The sequence below is a fragment of the Heloderma suspectum genome, chromosome 6, assembly GCF_057233095.1.
Source record: "Heloderma suspectum isolate Gila_16-S chromosome 6, 16-S_ref, whole genome shotgun sequence".
NCBI classification, from domain to species: domain Eukaryota; kingdom Metazoa; phylum Chordata; class Lepidosauria; order Squamata; family Helodermatidae; genus Heloderma; species Heloderma suspectum.
The window spans coordinates 53283838-53304015 of record NC_139463.1 but is presented as its reverse complement, the minus strand read 5'-3'; the positions used below and the strand labels follow the sequence as shown (position 1 = coordinate 53304015).

General features: G+C 46.0%; 1 protein-coding gene across 6 annotated transcripts in view; it reads right to left on the bottom strand.

Annotated features, from left to right (window-relative positions):
• MAP3K14 (mitogen-activated protein kinase kinase kinase 14) overlaps positions 1-17546 on the bottom strand; it is a 105557-nt gene extending 88011 nt beyond the window's left edge. For 5 of the 6 annotated variants that reach the window (XM_084804355.1, XM_084804359.1, XM_084804361.1 and 2 more), the window contains exon 1: positions 17437-17525. The gene's annotated coding sequence lies outside the window, so the exon portion shown is untranslated. Of the gene's footprint in view, positions 1-5411; positions 5503-17436 lie in introns of all 6 variants that reach the window. The other variant, XM_084804357.1, reaches the window with a different exon arrangement.
• Between the last annotated feature and the right edge of the window lie 2632 nt (positions 17547-20178).

Here is a 20178-nt window from a genome sequence, read left to right as displayed (position 1 = left end):
TCTAAATAATATTTTGTATTCATGGACTTATCTAAAAACAATGTGATTCCTATCCTGATTATTTGATTTTTAAAATACTGTTTAAATAGTTCATTAATATGGGATGGAATAAAAACTTGTTTCCCTGTACTATCTTTAATTGAATTAATTCTATTTTTATCTTTTTTCTTTCTTATGTAATTGGATAAAAGTTTAGAGGATTTATTTCCAAATTCATAACACTTTTGAGCTGTAAAATTTGAATTCATTGTGGTTTTAGAATGTCTAGAGCTGTTTCTTCTGTCAATTGTGTTAAAATTGGAGCACTGCCCCTTTCTTTGTGTTTTTCCGCCAAGTTTTTAATTTGTTTCTATTGTACCTTCTTGGCCCCTTTTAAGTTTTTTAAGAGTGCTCATTTCTTTTATAAAATGACCTCTTATAACTGCCTCTAACGTGTCCCAGATTATATTATTGGGCATTCCCAGAGTTATGTTGTCTTTAAAAAATTCAGCTGTAGCTTGTGTAGTTTTTTTTTCTTTTATTTCTAGTCTTTGCAATAGTGTAAGATGTAATTTCTAACTGCAAGAGTGGAGCATGCCATGTTCCGTTTGAAATAATACTGAAACTGGAGCACCGTCTGATATTGTGATCAACCCTATTGTAGTTTCTTTGAGCTTTAGACCTCTTAGATTAGAACATAAGAGATAATCTATATGAGAATACAAACTATGTCACTTGCAGAAGCAGTAATCTTTTTCTGACCAATGCAACATTCTCCAAAAGTCACACAACCCATACTCCCACAAGATATTGTCCATTTCAGAAATTTTCCTTTTAGTCATTTTTTTCTCTTCTGCTTCCACTCTCGTCTAAAACTGGATCAACAACTTCATTTAAATCACCTCCAAGTCATGGGGATCCTTCTTAAAGGGTGCAATCCTATCTAGATAGGCAGCCATCTCTGAACTCAGAGGCGACCACCTATCCAAAGCAAGGCAGGAAAGGCACGGGGGGATCGTTCCCTCCGTGCCTCTCCTGCCCTGCTTTTTCTGCTAGACAGACTTTTTCAGCTGTCTTGCCACGGGAGGGGGGGGGGGCGGCGAGCAGGAGAGGAGGCTATTGTATGACACATAGAATGTGTCATACACGCAGTTCCGCTCTCCCAACCCCAGAACATCCCCAGCCCTGCCCCTTTTCAGCCGCTCCGCACTCCAGTTCCAAACGTGGAGGATGGGGTTTCTCCGCGCTGCCTCGGAGGCAGCACAGACGTGGGGGGAGGTCAGTTCCCGGAAAACAGCACATCCTATGGCCATCTAGCCACTGTCTAGCGGCCATAGGATTGCTCCCTCCAGGTGTCTCAGTATTCCCTTCAAAAGCTGCAATTGATTAGAATATGGGCCACATACTCATCCTAGAGATATTTTCTGATCTCTGAATGTGCCCTTAGCAGAAATAAAGCAACCTTTGGGACCTTGAAGTTGTAGAAATGTTCACTTTGCATGTGTTCATAATGTCTATTAAAACCCCAAGAGATTTTGAATTCCCCATGGCAGCACAGGACTCCCTCACAATAAAATTCTGTTTATGATGGGTTTCCTCATCATAGATAATGTCTGGATTTTCTTTATTAACTCTTCTATCCATCTATGTTTTATTGGCACTCCTATACCCTTGACATTTAATGACCATACTTTTAAATCCCCCATAACTCTTTGGACCATAATTGCTTTACAATACAATCCATTTTTGGATTATTTTTTCTCTACTTGCATGCCTATCTCCTTTTTAAATGAGATTCATGTGCAGATACAGTTAGCCCTGTAACTGTAAACAATATTCTAAAAAACAACAATAACCTTAACTATAAACCATTTCTCTTTCTTTTCTGGGCAGAACTCTCTGATCAGAGAGATCTGCTCCACATCTGTTATGATGAGGGAGGGGAATTTAAATGGGGGGTAAGCACTCCAATTCACTCCTTCTCTCCACCAGCACATTAACTTCAGCTATATATGCCTAATTGTTGCTCTAACTGATAGAAGATCCTTAGTACATTTAGATAGTTCAGTGAGCAGTCCGATCTCGATGCTTGTAATCCTCCGAACTCAGAGGCTTACAGGCATCCAGTGCAGATCAGGAGGTGCGGCAGAGGCAATCTTTGCCTCCGCAGTCCTCCCACTCTGCATTTTTGCTAGATAGATTTTTTCGCCCATCTAGCTGGGTCACTGCGGAGGGGGAAGGAAGGAGGCTGGATACAGCATAAGCCAGCCTCTCCAGTCCCCTCCCCTCCCATGCGAACGCCCCTTTACCTCCTCCTCTGAGGTTGCTTTTGTGACCTCAAGAGAGGCAGCCAGCATGGTTCTCTCCATGCCAGCTACGAGAGGGAGGGGGGCACAGATTCCTGGATCTGAGGTCAGAGCGCTGTGTCCGATCCAGATCCAGATCCAGGAATCCAAAGTATCCTATGGCCCCCCAGATGCTGTCGAGGAGCCATAGGATTGCTCCCTAAGACATTTAGATCTCACTGTGGCCAGTATTTTTACGCTTTTGCTGTTGCTATAATTTTCAAAATAGATTTGTTTCATACCATATGTCTGTTGGCTTGGTTCTGCTGTTAACCTCTGAATGGGACTGTAATCTTAACTGTTCTGTGATAGTCCAAAGATCCCTTTTTTCTTCTTCCGTTACGTATTGGGTTGTTCTGCCCAGCCACTTTTCCCCATCCCCCATGTTTTTCTGTCTTGTGCTGGCTATCTGGCTCTTGGTCCTCCTATTTATTAAATTTCTTAATTCTGAAGGTATCTTAATGTCCATCTTGAGAAGCTTCAATAGTGAAGCCACATCTTTCTGGGATGAGATTACAGTCGTATTACGATTCACAAGGATACTTAGTTTTACAGGGTGCCCCCCCCCCCGCAAGAAATATTTGACATTTAAAGCTGATCCATAAGGAACTGAAATGATTTTCTTCATAAGTGAATTTCAGGACATTAATTCTGATAGAGCTGTACTAGGGTGTCACCCATTAATAACAGATTTGTCCCTAGAAGTCTTCAAACTGGTGTCCCTTGATGCTTCATGGGAACGTATTGTGCTAATGTGTCTCAGGCAAGCTCCTTCTGGCAGTTTTGCATAAAGCACACAGTGGGCGTGAATTATTTCTTTTTGGGTTATTTCTAAATCTGGGAAAGTGTTGTTCAGCCAGTCTGTTAGGAATTAAATAATATTCTTTCCTTGTGCTGACTCTTTAACCCCTTGGATCCTGATGTTAGCCCATCTGCTCCGATTTTCTAGACTCATTTTTATGGCTTAACTCTTCATTTAATTTGGTTAGTTTTTGAATCTTCTTTTAATGGTTCAACCCATCAAAATTTCATTGTGCTGTCTGCCGTTTTTGTAATAGCAATTAGTTTGGATGCTACTTTGTCACTAGAGTCTTTAAGTGGGCTGACTGTATTGTTCCAGTCTTGCCTGAGCAGCATTAACTGTTCTGTGCCATCTGGCATGGCTTCCGTGCCATCTTTAGTCAGTTTTACAGGCTTCTTCACTGCTTCATCAGGGAGGGCCCTTTTTGCTGTTTTGTTTTTAGGTCCAAGTGACCCTCTTTAACTCCAGTGGGTTCCTGAGACATTCCCCTATACCTGACCTCCCTTCAGTTTTAAGTTAGACACATTTATCTGCTGGATCATCAATTATTAACTGGTTGTTCAAGTGGAGCTACAGATTTATCTCACCATCTCTGATGATGTCACTGCCTCCCCCAGTTGATGCCAATTTTGAGGCAGAAAGGGCAAGAAGTGGCTTATTTATAGGAATTCAAAGTTTGATGAGTGCCCACCAGTGATTTGACAGGTACTGTCTGCATTTCCCCCCCGGAAGATTTACACGGGTTACTTTTTTGTCAAATTTCTCTGTTTGTACAGCATCTTTTATTATTGTTGTTGTTTTATTTCTATACCACCCATTAGCCATAGCTCTCTGGGCAGTTCAAAAAAATTGCAAAACATAAAAACATACAACATTTAAAAACAATTTCACAGCTAAAACACAATGAGATACTGGGACCTGACAAAACAACTGACATTAAAATTCCATCCTACACTGTCAAATGCCTGGGAGTAAAGATGACAATGTTGAAGGCAGGCAGACTTCAATGAGGAGGTCATTCCAAGGTCAGGGGGCTACCACCAAGAAGGCCCTCCCCACTGCTGCCACCCTCCGAGCCTTCCTTGGAGGAGGCACTCAGAGGAGGGGACCTCTGATGGATCTATAGCATCCTTAGGGCCAGCATGTAATAAGCCCAACAGCCCTGAAAAGCTCTGCTGGGCGGATTTAACAAAGGCAGAGATATATTGTTTCTTTGCCGCCCTCCCTGCCCTTGAATATACCAACTGTAAGCAAACACCAGTGTTCAATTGCATCCATCAGGACATTTCCTCCATCTGCACTCAAGCGGTCTCCTATTTTGTTTCATCACTCTCAGCTCCAGGGTTTACCACGGAGCCGTAGGTGCCCTACTGCGCAAAGGGCACACAGGAGGAATCATGTCAACTGCCTGGGTCATTTCTGCATTCCACAGATCAACCAGAGTTTCAGTAGGAAAGCCAGCCACATCAGCTGGAAAAAAAACCCAGCTGTCTGGAAGCCATCTGGATCCATTAGCCTCCTGGACCAGACCATCTTAATAGGTCCCCCACGATTGCAGAGGGGAGTTAAAATCCTGAATAAATGTTCCCTCTTTTAATTTTTTAACACTATCAAAAGAAAAACATATTTAACTAACATTTACAATTCACACTACATATTTCTCTAGTATCATTGTTTGTTTATCCAAAGACTGATGTAGTAAATCATCTTGGCAATCCAACTTGCCATCCTGAACAAAAGTGAGCAAGCTCTTGTGATACCTATAAAGTAGCTTTCCTCAAAGTAGCAACATATTTATCCTGACTGGATAACAGGCAAGTTATTTTGGGAAACAGTTTGTCAACTTAAGGGAGAAGGCATAGTCTGTGCTGTGCCCGATGTAGTACAAGTCATTTGTAAGTTTTCTAAAAAAGTGTGACTCTCACCCCATTTTAGGCTATGGAGTTCATAAGGCAAAATTCACAGAATAAGAGGAGGAACAGAATGGAGCATGTTTAACAATTTTCTGGATGGGAGGGGATATAGAATGTAGTGTGGTTACCAGGGAGACAGGAAAAGTGTTTCAGTACAGTAGGCTTATGTTAAATCTATGGACAGTATCCTATTGAGCCCACATTCCAGTGGAATTCACTGGAATTCGATGGGGAGCTAGCAGTTCTTAAAGCAAACAGAAATGAGCAGAAATGCTTGTTTCCAGAACAGTGCAGGTCTGGGGAGAATGCAGAAGGGAGCTCCACCGACCTGTGCCAATAGGAAAATAAGCGTTTCCACTTATGTCCACTTACTTTGGGAAGTGCCAACTCCCTGTTGCACTACTGGTCAATCCCACTGGCACAACGGAATGCACTGGTCTCATTTTTCTCCCATCATCTGGACCTGTGAAAATATGACATATAGATACTATTTTTGTTGTTGTGGTTGCCTTTTAATGTTTTGATATTTTTACAATTTTAATATTGATGATTTAATTATATTTTTAACTTTTGTACACTTGTATTTATATTTACAGGTTTTAATTGTATAAGTTTTAACGTTGTAAAGCCACCTTGAGTCCCAGTATTGGGAAAAAGACGGGATATAAATAAATATAGTCATCATCTGACTGATGTTCTTTGACATCACCCCATCGTGGCATTTCCAGAATCCCTCCACTCACTGTGGTCCAGTGGTGGGTTGGAAAAAATATATGTTAAGGCTATGAAATTTGGGAGTAGATAAGGATTTAAAACTGAATTAATGCATTCACTATCATGTGTAAGGAAGAATTCAATGTTTTCTCTTGTACTTCCTCAGAGTTAGACTTCAGGACTTCTGATGTATTGGTGACTGTTTAACAGTGCATTCTCTTACATGCTATATGTTTGTTTGTCTTGGTAACCTGTGATGAGGGTTATCCTCTGTGACCCAAGGAGTGGTTTTTGGAGAGTGGATTAAGAGTGCATAGTAGCTTTTGTTACACAAATGAATCGCATTCCATCATCTCTGAAGCTACATTTTTTAGAAACCACGGCACACTACTATAGTTTCCAGACAGCATTGTTCAAAACTGCTGCTGTACGTTTTCACTGCCTTTCTTCCCCACCCCCACATTGCTTTACTTAGTCACTTCTTATAGAACTGGATCATAACTAATATGTGAAAATATACAAGAAAAATATTCAATAATAGAGGAATTCAAGACAGCAGAAGAAGACATCTAGGACTTTTTCAGATAAGCTGTGAACTCCCACCAACTCTTTGTTTTCCACTTAATAAATTAGCCACTTAATAGGCATAAGATGTTCTGTGTGAATTCTAAATGGGGTCTGATTTCTTTTTATTAATTGCGGCGTTACTTCCTTTCTTTTTCTACCAACAGGGCCAGTGCCAGACTCCATTAGACCCGTGGCATAGCGCTGCTGAAACCCCCTGCCAGCAAAGCCCCCCTGCCTGCCCTCTCAGTTGCCCACCAACCCATCTGCCCCAGCCCACCTGCCGCTGCTGCCATCCCCAAACATTCATGCACCACCATAGCCTGCCCACAGCCCCTCACCCACCCACCTGCCCCCCGGACAAAGCTTCCTGCCCATCCACCCAGTATGTTCTTCAGCTGGTGGGGGGGTGGCAGGTCCCCCTGCTGCTCCAGCCAGCTGTGCTGACAAAGCACTGAGCACCCAGCCCCACAAGCAATTTTAAAAGGTTTAAAAAAAAAAAACCCTTACATTTTGAGTAGCAGCATCTGACACAATGAGATGCTGCCTTTGGGGAGGACCTCGCCAAAGAGGGCACAAGAGTGATGTAAAGATCACCCTGTGCTCTCACTGCCCCACTCCAATTGCCCAATTGGTTCAGAATGCTTCTACTCAAAATGTAAGTTAATTTTTAAAAAAATTTAATATGAGGCACTAGAGGACCAGTTGGATGGGCGAGGGTGAGGAGGATGCTGATGGCCTTCCAAGCCCCTGGGCCCCCAGCTGTCCACCAAGTTTCTCATTTTCAACTGGCTATAGGGGCTATACAAGCAAGCAAGCTCCCAGAGAGCGAGCGATCAGAGTGAGCAAACACAGAGAGCAAACAGGAGTTTGGCAGGGGAGGTCAAGCGGGAGGCCCCTAACATTTTTTAACATTTCTTTCCCTTGTTAACACACACTTCCATACCAGTGGAACTCAGCTTTTAACCTCCAGTGAGTACAGAACAAAGCACAGGCTATCCCAGTACAATCAGAAAGCTAGAAACATATAGGGAATAGAGACTATGGAAGGAAAAGACTCTCCAGTGGTGGTGACCTGCAACGTCTGTGCCATGTTTGTTTTCTTGCCTGAGATCAACATGGCCTACACGTGCAACAAGTGCAAGTTGATTACACAGTTGGAAGAAAAGGTAAGAGGGCTGGAGCGGCGACTGTCGACCTCCCGGAGGAAAATAAGAGAACACGAAGCGTTCTTGGACAGAATGGGGGAACTACAGCAGCAAAGGGAAGACCAGAAGCTTGAAGAGCAACAGCAAGATGAGGCAGTGGGAAATGCTGAGGTGAAGAAAAATGGAGTAGAGGATACTCCTTGGAAAAGGGTGACAGTTAGGAGAAGAGGAACTAGACGCCACTCTGCGCCAGTGGAAGCAGTGGAGCTGTGGAACCGATTCCAGGTACTTGCGGATGAGACTGCACAGGAAGAATCACAGGGGAACCTGCATGAGAGTGAGCAAGAGGCTGAAGGTCAGTCAAACAAAGGCGATGAAACCCAGGCCTACAACAACAAGAAGAGAAGAGTGGTAGTAGTGGGAGACTCCTTGCTGCGTGGGATTGAAACCCAAGTATGTTGCAAAAACCCATGGACTCGCCAGGTATGCTGTCTCCCAGGAGGACAGATTAGAGATGTGACTGAAGGGTTGCCTGCACTCATAAAGCCCACTGACAGGGATCCCTTTCTTCTCATCCATGTGAGAACAAATGATACCGCCAAGCGGAGCTACAAAGAAATCACGTCAGACTTTGACGCTTTGGGAAGGAAACTCAGGAACTTTGGGGCCCAGATAGTTTTCTCATCCATCTTTCCAGTAGTACGAAGGGGGATAGGAAGGGAAAGAAAAATATTCCGGGTGAATGACAGGCTAGGAAGGTGGTACCGATGCCAGAGATTTGGATTCTGGGACCACGGGCTATACTTCCTGGAACATGGCAAGGGATAGGTTGCACCTCACAAGGGCTGGGAAGAATGTGTTTGGCCACAGCATGAAGAACTTCAACAGGAGAGCTTTAAACTGAATCCTACAGGGAAGGGAGATGTAATGTTGGGGGTAACAATGGACGTAGGCGCATGCACTGCAACGGAGAGAACAGCCCTAACAGTGCCCAATAATAGTCTTCACAAACATGTAGGAAGAAAGCACATAGTCTTCAATGTCTATATATTAATGACCAGAGTATGGGAAACAAACAGAACGAACTTGAACTCTTAATACGGGAGGGAAATTACAACTTGATAGGTGTAACTGAGACTTGGTAGGATGATTCTCATGACTGGAATACAGTAATTGAAGGATACAACTTGTTCAAAAAGAACAGAAGGAACAGAAAGGGAGGGGGAGTCACGCTTTATGTTAAAAATACGTATCTTTGCACAGAAATACAGGAGGATGAGCTTGGTAGCCCCATCGAGAGCCTCTGGGTTAAAATAAATGGAGCAAAGAATAAAAAGAACATGGTGGTTGGGGTATACTACCAACCACCCAATCAAGGGAAAGACAAGGATGAAACTTTTGACAAGCAAATAGCCAATGTTTCAAGGAAGCATGATGTAGTAGTAATGAGGGACTTCAATTTCCCCAGTATTTGGTGGGAGACAAATTCTGCAAAACGTGGCCCCTCCAAGAGATTCCTGACTTCTGTTGTGGATAACTTCCTCCTACAGAAAGTGGAGGAAGGAACTAGAGGATCGGCTATCCTTGACTTGATCCTAACCAACAGAGATGACTTAGTGGATAAAGTAGCAGTTACGGGAACTCTGGGGGCAAGAGACCATGTTATACTTGAATTCTTGGTTCTAAAGGAAGCAAAAGCCGAGGGTAATGACTTTGAATGAGTTCAAATCTCCAGGGCCAGATGAACTGCACCCTAGAGTAATAAAGGAACTGGCAGAAGAACTCTCAGAACCGCTATCTATTCTCTTTGAGAAATCATGGAGGATGGGGGAAGTGCCAGAGGACTGGAGGAGGGCTAATGTTGTCCCTATCTTCAAAAAGGGTAAAAAGGAGGAACCTGGGAACTACAGACCAGTCAGTCTGACATCAATCCCTGCCAGACAAACCTGATCTCAGTTTTGGATCAGGTTGTGGACCGTGGGAATGCTGTGGACATCATATACCTCAATTTCAGCAAAGCTTTCGACAAAGTGCCCCATGATATCCTGATGAGCAAACTAACTAAAAGTGGGCTAGATGAAACAACTCTCGGGTGGATCCACAGTTGGCTACAGAATCGGCCTCAGAGAGTGCTTATCAGTGTGATCTTCTCAAACTGGGGAGAGGTAAAGAGCGGAGTACCGCAAGGCTCAGTCCTGAGCCCAGTGCTCTTCCACATTTTTATTAATGACTTGGAGGAGGAGGTGCAGGTAATGCTGATCAGATTTGTAGATGACATAAAATTGAGCGGGATAGCTAATACCTTGGAAGACAGAAAAAAAATAGGCTGGAGTGCTGGGCTGAAAACAACAGAATGAACTTTAATAGGGATAAGATGGGCGGGACTTGGCTCAACAACACTACAAGGGAGAAGGATCTTAGAACCATTGTAGATAACAAGCTGAAGATGAGCCAACAATGTGATGTTGAATAATGGGCTCATGTTACAGGAAGCCAGATTCTGGCTGAAAAACTTCTTGACTGTTAGAGCAATATGCCAATGTAACCAATTACCGAGGATGGTGGTGAGCTCTCTCAAACTGGAGGCATTCATGATGAAGCTGGACAGCCATCTGACTTGGATTCCTGCATTAAGCAAGGGGTTGGACTCGAAGGTCTTATAACCCCTTCCAATCCTACTATTCTATGACTCTATCATTTCAAGTTCAGCTGATCAGAACATTGTAGTAATAATGAAATTCAATAAACAAAATCCCTTTTGGTTTAACATGGTTTAACATGTTGTGTTAAGGAGTTTCCATGTTTACTTAAGCTCCAAAATGCCAGGAAAGTACAGCTGTTAAGGGCCTTGTCTTTAAAAAACACATTATTTAGCCAGGATGCATATGGTATGGTATGGTATGGTATGGTATGGTATGGTATGGTATGGTGGTTAGTTCCAGCTTCTCCATCACCTTGGAGCTGGATGTTGTCAGTGGCGGAGTCTTAGAATTGTCTGTTCACTGGAATAGACACATGGAATCTATGCAACTGAAGCGATCGTGCAACTGGAGCTACCATTCCACATTACAAGTACCCAACTGGAAACCAATGCACTCCACATAGAACGGTAAGAGTTGAAAGATACCTTAAAGGTCATCTAGTCCAACTCCTTGCTCAGTGGAGGATAAGCTACCAGTAAAGCAGTCCTCCTTATTCCTCCACTACATCTCCCAGACAAGCTTTTGGTTGGTTTTGTAATCCTGAAACAAAAATCCTGTATAGTACGTTAATATTTCCCCATAATGCAGAATAACCAAAAGGAGAGAGAGAGAGAGATCCTTACTTTTAAGTACTTTTTGAGTTGACACAGGAACAGATGTAATTTCCCAGCATTTTGGCGCTTGAGTGAATACAGGAAATCCTTAACATCATGTTAAATAAAGTTTTTGATTACTGTCTGTGTGATAGCTTGAGAGAGACGTTACATCATGGATCTCTACTCTTGCCTGTCATTAAGTGGATACCTCTCTCTATCATCCCCTCCTGGTTCACCACAAGTGAAGACAGAGGGCCATCTAGGTCAGGAGTGGGATCTACCTTGTATCTAGTACCTTGACTAGAACTCTTGAGATGCAACAGTTACACTCAGATACAAAACAGTGGCTTAGAAGGCGGGAGGGGGGAAAATACACTTAGAATTAAGGAACAAGTCTTTGAGTACATCCTCAGCCCAAAAACATGTTTGCAATATCAGAAATGAACTCACAGCCTTTTCACATGGAAATCCACTCCTGGCTTTTTAAATTTAATTTCTATCCAAGAAATGGATAGAAGCTTTCCTCCCAAGCTTTCTTAGGTTTGCAGTGTAACATGGTAGGAGTGGAGACCTGTTTGTTGCTGCTGAGGTTTAACAACTGGAAGTCAGAAAGCCTCTGCAACCTACTACATATCACCCAGAAAACTTACTCTCCAATAAAAATGCACAAAATTGCAGCCTAAGCCCCAGCCAAAGAATACACATCTAGGTGTTCAAATCACACAGCTACATCACACTGTCCTCACATTTAGAGAAGAATACACCTAGGAACTTTGGACCTGATGGATTGATACTACTGTTTATATTGTTGTTGGCTTTTTAAAATTCTAATATTTTATACAATTTTAATATTGATTTAATTATATTTTTAACTTTTGTATATTTTTATTTATATGTTTTAACCGTAAAAGTTTTTAATGTTGTAAAGCTGCTTTGAGTCCCAGTATTGGGAAAAAGGCAGGATATAAATAAATATAAAAATAACAACAACTTTGGTGATAGGAACTCTGAGGAAAGGGCGCTTTGCACAAACAGTGGGCAGCTAGGGCTAATAAAGTAGGAAGGGTATATTGCTAACCCCCGTCATCTCAGTACCCTTACAGGTATGCTGCCTCAAGAGTAAGCACAGAGACTGGGCTTTCTATCACTTGTCTCCATGTGTTTCTTTTGGTTCTGTGCAGACAACAAGCCAGGTGCAGAAGCAAGGATGTTCCTCGTTCCGAGCGCAGTGCACACCACAAGGGTCCCTCCCAACCTTTTCTAATGGGAGACCTCATCCAAGGTTCAAACCTGGGACCTCATGCAACCTAAACCTGTGCTGTTCCAGTGGGCTACAGTTCCATATAGTACTCCCTCAGTCGTGGTCTCTATGCCTGGGTCTTGAAATTGAATGCAAAAAGGAAAATGTACTGAGTGAAAAGAATGCAGTATATTTAAAAATGTATGTTAAACAAGTGCTGCAGTGACTAACCACGCTTACTGATCACTTTGATGAGAGAGTACACTGTGTAACAAGAGTAATATCAGAGGCAGCATTTCACGAAACCGTGGCAGGGAAAGCAAGCAGAGCCTGGGATGCTTCCTCTGGATTTAACCCTCAGCAAAATGTATCTGTGTGGCTCCACAACTATAGAATTGGATGTGAAGATCCTGTTGGACCTTGGCAAGTCACAGAACCAGACAGAATGAATGAGACACAGCCAGATAAATGAACTTTAAGATCTGAAATGCACAGCCCTTCACAACCTCTAAACTTCCTTTTGCCAAAAAAAGAAAAGTTGGCTATAGACCAATTCTACAGAGGGTGTTGTCTCTGCCTTCCTCTACCTCCATGTTTTGCGACTCTCCTGTCTATGCTCCTGCTGCTACTTACATTTAACATTAAAAAGGAGTGACGGACCAATGATGCATTCCAAACCAAAAAGACTGTAACGCCACCACTTCTAGGCGGAGGCCTGGATGGTTCATGTTGAACCTTACAGACAGAATTGCTGGACAGGGAACCATTCAACCCTATGATGGCCAACCTGCAGTGGTACACACTCAGAAACAGGTCTGCTACCTCAGCTGCTGCTTGTCTAAACTCCAGCACCACCCTTACCCAGCCCAGTAGGTTTGTTAGATAGTACCCCACACCTCACACACACACACCTCAATCAGGACCACAATGTGTGGGAAAGGGGGGGTAATCCCCGCCCCACCCCGCAGACCCAATGAAAAATGCTCCCTTTAAAGCTGCTCCTCTTATGACTGTTTTAACACACACAAAACCCACGGACACCCCAGAGACGTTAAATACTTAACATAATCTGTAATTTGGGCCACGTGTGGCTAACATTCCTCTAATGTTGCTTTATAACAGGACACAGAAGCTGTATCTGCAAACCACCAACTGAGGAATACACGCATTCCAGTTTTTAATTTATTTAAACACATCTCAGGCAGAAACAGACAGGAAGCATCTGGCAAGCAACCACAGCAGCTATTTATTCATCAGCAGTGAGGCATTTGAAACTTGTCTGTCCCACCCACTTTTAAAGAAAACAAACAAAAAAACCAAGGAAGTTTTGTTTCAGCATAATAGACAGGTATTTCATTACTGAGTAGTATCTACCATGCCTCTATTTTGGCAAAACTCTATCTAAAGGATCAATAATTATGAAAAGATTGTGGATGCTTTAGGTCAGCATATCCCAAGCTTCTAATAATAGATGCATCTTTCATGTCAAAATTAAAATTGGAGGATGTTTCACCTGCAATGTTAATTGCAGCACTTTTTTTTTAGAGGGAGGGGCTGTTGGGAGAGAGGGATGGAGGCATAGCTCAGTGTAGAGCACATGCTTTGCATGCAGAAGCTCCCAGGCCCAATCCCTCAGCATCTCTAGGTAGGGCTGGAAAAATCCTGCTTGGAACCGCGGAGGGCTGCTGCCGGATGGTGTCAACAATACTAGGCTGGATGGACCAGTGGTCTGACTCAGTATAAAACAGCTTCCTAGATTCTACTCTAACACCCAAAACGTTTACTAGTTTAGAATGTGAAAGGGTATTAAAAAGTAAAAGCCCATTCCATGTATTTCTGCATGAGTCACTGTTCACAGAATGGCTCCCAAATGAAAGGAGGCAACCCCTGAGTGACTCATGCAGAGAAACAATGGGCAGCCTCCTCCAAAGTCAGGTAATGCTTCTACATCAAAAGTAACTGAATGATCCAGGTATCTGAAGAGGTACACTGGAATTACTTGCCCTCAGGATGTCATCCAGTGTGGATGGAGACTTTTAACTTGCAATCATCTCGAATTAATTTATCAGTGCATCAGTATGCCCTGGCATACAGTCTGAGAATTTCTACCTTAGCCAAAGGCATACTATCTTACGATGGGGTTTAGCTAGACAAGATAATTCATTTGGTTCCCTTTCAATTCTGATTCTGCCTTTTTCCCTACAGATACGCACAGCATACTTATTTAGCCCTGGTTTCCATTCCAGGAAATTTATCTCCTGCAATTTCTGCTTTGTTTACAAGCTGGCACATCAGTGGGCAAACTCTGCATTCTTCTTTTGAGAAAACCCATTGTGGAGGGAAGAACAAGAAGGCTCTCCTTTTAGATACATAGAGGAGGCTTTGTATAGTCCCCAGTTGCATAATCACACTGGCAAATACAAAAATCAGTACTGGGTGCAAAATTCAGCAACCCAAGAGCCTCTGTTTTCATTTAACAGCAATATTATCTGGATTTCCTGGCTGTGAAAAGTATGTAAGAATGCCTGGTGAAGACTCAAAAACCAGAGAGGAAATGGAGGAGATTCTAGAGGTCAAGTCTTCAGTATCCTTTGTAGCATTTTTGCCCCTCCCCATGACTAAGAAAAGCAAAATTAATTAGGCACACAAACACACACACATTCATACAGGGTATAGAACTGAATGTTGAAGTGTAACAGCAGACATAGTTCGGACCACAGCCAAAGAGAGCCTCTCTTGATCCCGACCAATGCAATGTGTACAGATATAATGGACACTTAATACAGTGTACCCAACCGCATAAAACCAAACTATACACATACAGTGCAAGTTATCTTCTCAAAGTGACAGATAATTTATTGGCAAAATGTAAGGCAAGTGCAGATCTTTTATTAAGCTAAGGAAATGCCAAGTTGGTGCAGAGGGAAGGGAGAATGGGACAAGTGTCACTCTGGTCATGAAGTGCCCTAACAGCCAACTATGCACAGCTGTGTAGTGGACTCTAAATAAAGCCCAGAGGAGAAATTCCATTTGTTTTACTTTATACAAGGTGTCTAGGTTGAATTATTTTCAACTTCTCAGATCGCTCACGGTATATAGTGCTCTACCACCAGTCATGCATTAAAGGAAGCAAATAAATGCGTAAGCAATTTCTTATTTCTGCAACAAGGGCTAGGAAGAATCCTTCGGCAGCTTTCAAAATAGAGATGGGAATATAGTGTCAGCAGGAGGTGGTGAAACTGAGGAAACAACTGGTCACTGGACCAGTAGAAAGACTGAAGTCTTAAGATAGCAAATTTGAGTTCCCCAGATGGGCACACCCTCTGTGGGATGTTTTCCCCACCCCATGGGGGGTTATTCTCCCCCCAAATAAGCCACCTTGAGAACCCATGCTCTGTGGTAAGGGTTATTTTACCTATGGTGGGTTAGCATGTTGTCTGTCGCGCTAGCATGGGTTACAGAGCTGCTTGGCAAGAGCTGCCAAAAATGCTACCACCACTCTGCTCCTCTCAAGCCATCTCTATAACCACCTCAAAGAAAGCTGGGATACCTGCATGACTGGGCAGGAGGACCAAATGAGGAGGAGCAAAATAAACTACTCTGTGTAGCTGGATTGCCTGATGGGAGCACAGTAGGTTGTTTGCATAACCACCTACCAAGCATAGCTTGTCACCCACCACGGGTTAGCATGACATGTGAACCCAGCCAGTAACTTGTTGAAATCTAAGCTTTTAGTGCACGTTGTATTTGGTATAACCTTTTTGTATAGTTACATACGAGCATGAGCGGGGGGGGGGGGGGATGTTGGAGCATGGAATCCGGAGTGGCACTTAGGTCAGTCAATTGGAAAAACTGACTAGAAGGAAAGAAGAGAGGTGGCACAGGGACCAAAGAGCAGGCTGGAGGTTTTAGAGAGATAACTCTGTGGAGTATGGTAACCTTTGTGGACGTCACCAAGGCCTCCACAGGAGGTCAATAACAGTCCTCTTCTCATGCTCCAACCATTTGGACCTAGGGAAAGAAGCCAAGCTTCAGCCTTGACTGCCCACGACAAAATGGCAATCCCCAGCCTTCTACTCTAAGCATGGAGCTGGAGAAGGGAGCAGGGATTTTCTCCTTCGGGCTCCATTCATCATCCCTGCCAGAGAGCATGAAATACTTGTAATGGTAAGGCTGGAAAATAAACATGGACACCTGACCCAGGAGATCCATCTGGCTTCCTCTCCAATAACATTCCTCCACAAACCAAAGACCTTTTGCTTTTGGGAGGCCTTCAGCCTGATTGTTACGCCTAGCTTTCCCCATGTTTGTGAATCTTTTCTTTTAACTGCTAATCTGTTTCTGTTTTTGTTCAAGGTGTTCTTTTAATTTTGATGTAAGCCATCTTGGGTATTTCTAAATGAAACTGAAAGCTAAGGTTTAAGTGTTTTAATAAATAATAAAACTCACATTTCTGAGTAAGAGCTGGGGAACCACAAACCTATGTGAAAGAAAGACAGGCCGAAGCTCTGTTGATAAGGCAACTCATAGAGGAAAACACAGAGAACTAACCTGCTACGTTAGGGTCAAGATAAAAGCTGGCCAAGGGGGCGTGAGCACGAGAGAGCAGGAGAGAACAGCCTCGGGAAGGCCAAGGACAGGATAATCTATCGTGAGGTGTGCAGGAAATAAACCTCTCTAACACCGTGTACGTGAGCAGATTTTCAGGGAGGGATAGCCTAGGACGGGACAGGCCAGGAGCCTGACGAACCCAGCGGGCATCTGCAGGTCGCGGGAGGCTAGTCGGATAGGGACGGGGCAGGGGGCAACGCGCACTCCTCCTTGAGCCCGCCTTTCCTCGAGGGAGCTCAGCGGGGCACACGGGCCAGCTCGGGCGTCCATACAGCCGCCGCGTACGACGGGCCAGACGGAGAGGCCCGGCCGGCCCGCACACGCAGCGGCCGAGGGGCCTCGCGACGCGGCCGCGCAGCCAGTCACGGGGCCCTCCGCGGGCTTCCACGCCCGAGGCCCTTCGCGCCGCCAGCCCAGCGGCAGCGCGCAGCGGTTCCGCCTCCCCGTCGCACAGCTCCTGCGGCAAGAAGAGGCAGGAACGGTGGCAGGAAGCGCGGCGAGCGTAGAAGGCCGAGCCTGCAGCCACCCCGGCCACCTGGGGGACGAGGCCGGCCGGCCGCCAGCCGGGAGATGCCCGCCCGGCCTGGAAGCGCCCGGCGCCCCACGGCGGGAGCCGCCCGCGCGGAGGACGGGCCGGAGGACGGGGCGGCGGCCGGCGGACGCCGGGCGGGCTGAGCACACGAGGCGCCCGGGGACGGAGGGAGGGAGGGCGGCGGCGGCGGCGGCGGGCGCGGCACCGCGGCGGAGCGCCGCGCCCGGCGGCAGACAGGGCCCGCCCTGCGCGCAGACCCCGGGAAGGCGCGGGCGCGCAGCGGGACCCACCTGCGGGGCGGGAGGAGGATCGGCGCGGGCGCTCCCAGCTCCCTCCGCGGCTCGGCGCAGACTGCCACGGCGCTCCGCGGGACGGCCGGGCACGTGGCCGAGCCGTCTCCCCTCCGCCCAATCGGGTGCCGGCGTGCTCGCGGAGGCCCGCCTCCTGGGCGCGGCGGGCGCGCGCCCCCTTCCCCAGCCCCGCGGAAGGGCGGCGGCGGCGCCCGGGAAGCCCCGCCCTTCTTCCCGCGGGGGCGGGGCCATCCGCACGGCCGCCCCGCCCCCCCCTTGGCGGGCTCCTGGGGCCCCCCGCCTCCCCCGGGCCGCAGAGAGGTCGCGTGGCGAGAGGCGGCCTCGGCGTCTCCCCTGGGCCGGCCTGCGGGGCGCCCTTGCCGGGCGAGAGGGCAGCGGCGGGACTTCCGCGAAGCCCCCCGCACGCCCCCGGCTCGTCCGCGTGTGGCTGTCGCTCCTCTCCGGCGCCCTTCAGCGCGGCCGCCGCACGCCGGGCAGCGCTCGAGAGCGGCGCTCCGCTCTGAAGCCCCGCGAGGGCGCCCCCTCGCCGTTGCCCCGGGGCGCCGGGACGGAGCGGCCCGGGGAGCGAGGCCCCAGCGAGGCCCGCCAGCCGCGTTCCGGTCGCGCAGAGCTGGGGACGGGTACGGCCGGCTTCCGCAGCAGCCGCGCGTCGGAGCCCGTGCTCGGGAAACAGCCCGGAGCGGCGGCTCCCGAGCGAGCCGCCCAGCCGAACTCGGCCGCCGCACGTAACCTGTGGCAGCGCCGCCATAAGCGCAAAGCACCCTCAGGGCCCGCGCGGGGCGCCTGTCCGCGCAGTAGCCTGGGTCTTGGAAAACGGCCCGGGGCGGCGACTTCTGAGTGAGCCAAGGCAACCAGATTCACCAGTCGCGCGTAATTGTATGGAAATGACACAGTCGGCCACGGAATGTTCTGGTAGCTGTTCCAGGCAATGAATGGTCCTTAGAGGAAATAGCCTGGAGCACCGTGGCAAGTTAGCCAAACCAACCAAATATACCAGGTTCACATGACTGGATGGAACACATCCACAGAAACCATGTTCCTGGCAATAAACAGTATTCCAGGAAAATGGCCCGAAACAGCGATTTCCCAGCCAGCTAGTCCAAATTCACCTGCAATGATAAGCCGCAAAGCATCCTCAGAAACCACATTTGGGGATCTGTTGCAGGCAATGACCCATATTCTGGAAAAATGGTCTGGACTGCCAGTTTCCCTGATGGTGAAACCAACCAAATTCATACACTGGACTAGGCTGAAAATTATCTATGACTTTAAATAATGTGGTTCTGGGCAATAAGAAGTTTAGGAGGTCAGAACTTATTTTCTATGCATCCTTGTCAAAAAAAAATTGATATGCTGTATTGAATGAAATGGGAACAAACAGCCAGAAATGTTCAGGTTTAAAGCTTCCCAAACAATTAAACTTACCACGATCACACTTTGAAACACGGAAAGTTTAGGGCCGCATGCTGCAACTGTTTTCAGAGGTAAATTAGAGGGGCACAGGAGTGCCCCTTTAGTTAAGGTGAGTTGCAAAACAACGGTTCCACCATTAAGAGCCTCAAAATTCTACTGCTTATAAAAATGCCACCTGTTTAGCTACTCACCTAAAACTTGGCCTCCATGATCTACCTGATGAGTTCTACAATTGTGCACAATTTCAAAGTGATCTGATACAAATTGACATAGGTACAGCAGGCTAAAATGTGCTGAAAATTTACATGTGTACTTTTTACTCAACTTTTACTCTAAACTGGCTTGGCATATCTATTTCTTTCAAATTTTGAGGAAAACTACTGATGTACTTTACTCAGGCTTGTTGAGGAGACGTGCCTTTTGTTGGTTTGGTGACGTTCTGAGCAGCGGTTCAAAAACAACTGCTGGCAGAGTTACGTTCGGCTCAGTTTCACTCTGAAATAAGAATGCTGCCAGTATTCCAAGGTGGAATTTGATTACAGAGGGCTTCTATAATCATGGCCTATTCCTGTAATTATGGAACATGACCTCACAAGGTGAGACTACATTTACTGCATGAATTAGGACCCTAGCAAGGGGAGACTTTAATCAGTAGCCTCCCACCCCACCCCATGGTCCCGATCTGGATCAGGCCCCCGATGCCTAAGGATGTTGGAGAAATTCTAATCAGATCAGATTTCTGTGAATCCAACCTGTGGATTCTGAAACAGACTGGCTTTTTCTGAGTTGAACAGATTCCACAGATTTGTGGACTGGTGGTTTTTTTTTACTTTTGTGGGGGTGTATGTTACCACGAGTGCACACTTTTGCAAGTGTGGTAATGCACATTTGTAAAAGAATGAAATTCTACAAAAATCCGATTTTCAGTGTGCGGAGGACAGAGCAAAAGACGCCTGGCAATCTGCAAAACACAGAATGGATTTAAGCACATCCACCACCCGCGCCTCCAATTTACACTGCCAAAATGCATCTGGTTGCAGGCCCAGGGCAATGGGTTAAAACCCCTGCCCACCACTCTAGGGTCCCGATCCTACTTTTGACTAAAAACCCCCACCTAACTACATCTTTAAAGTAACTTGAAGTTTGACCCTCAGATAATTGGGAAGGGCATAGAATGCACAGATGGGGAAGCAGAAGGATCAGGGCCTCATGGGTCCTGATCCTTGCTCTACTTTTTGCAAGGATCATATCTCACACTACATTCATACGTTACAATGAATGCATGTTCCCACTCTTATGTACATCAGG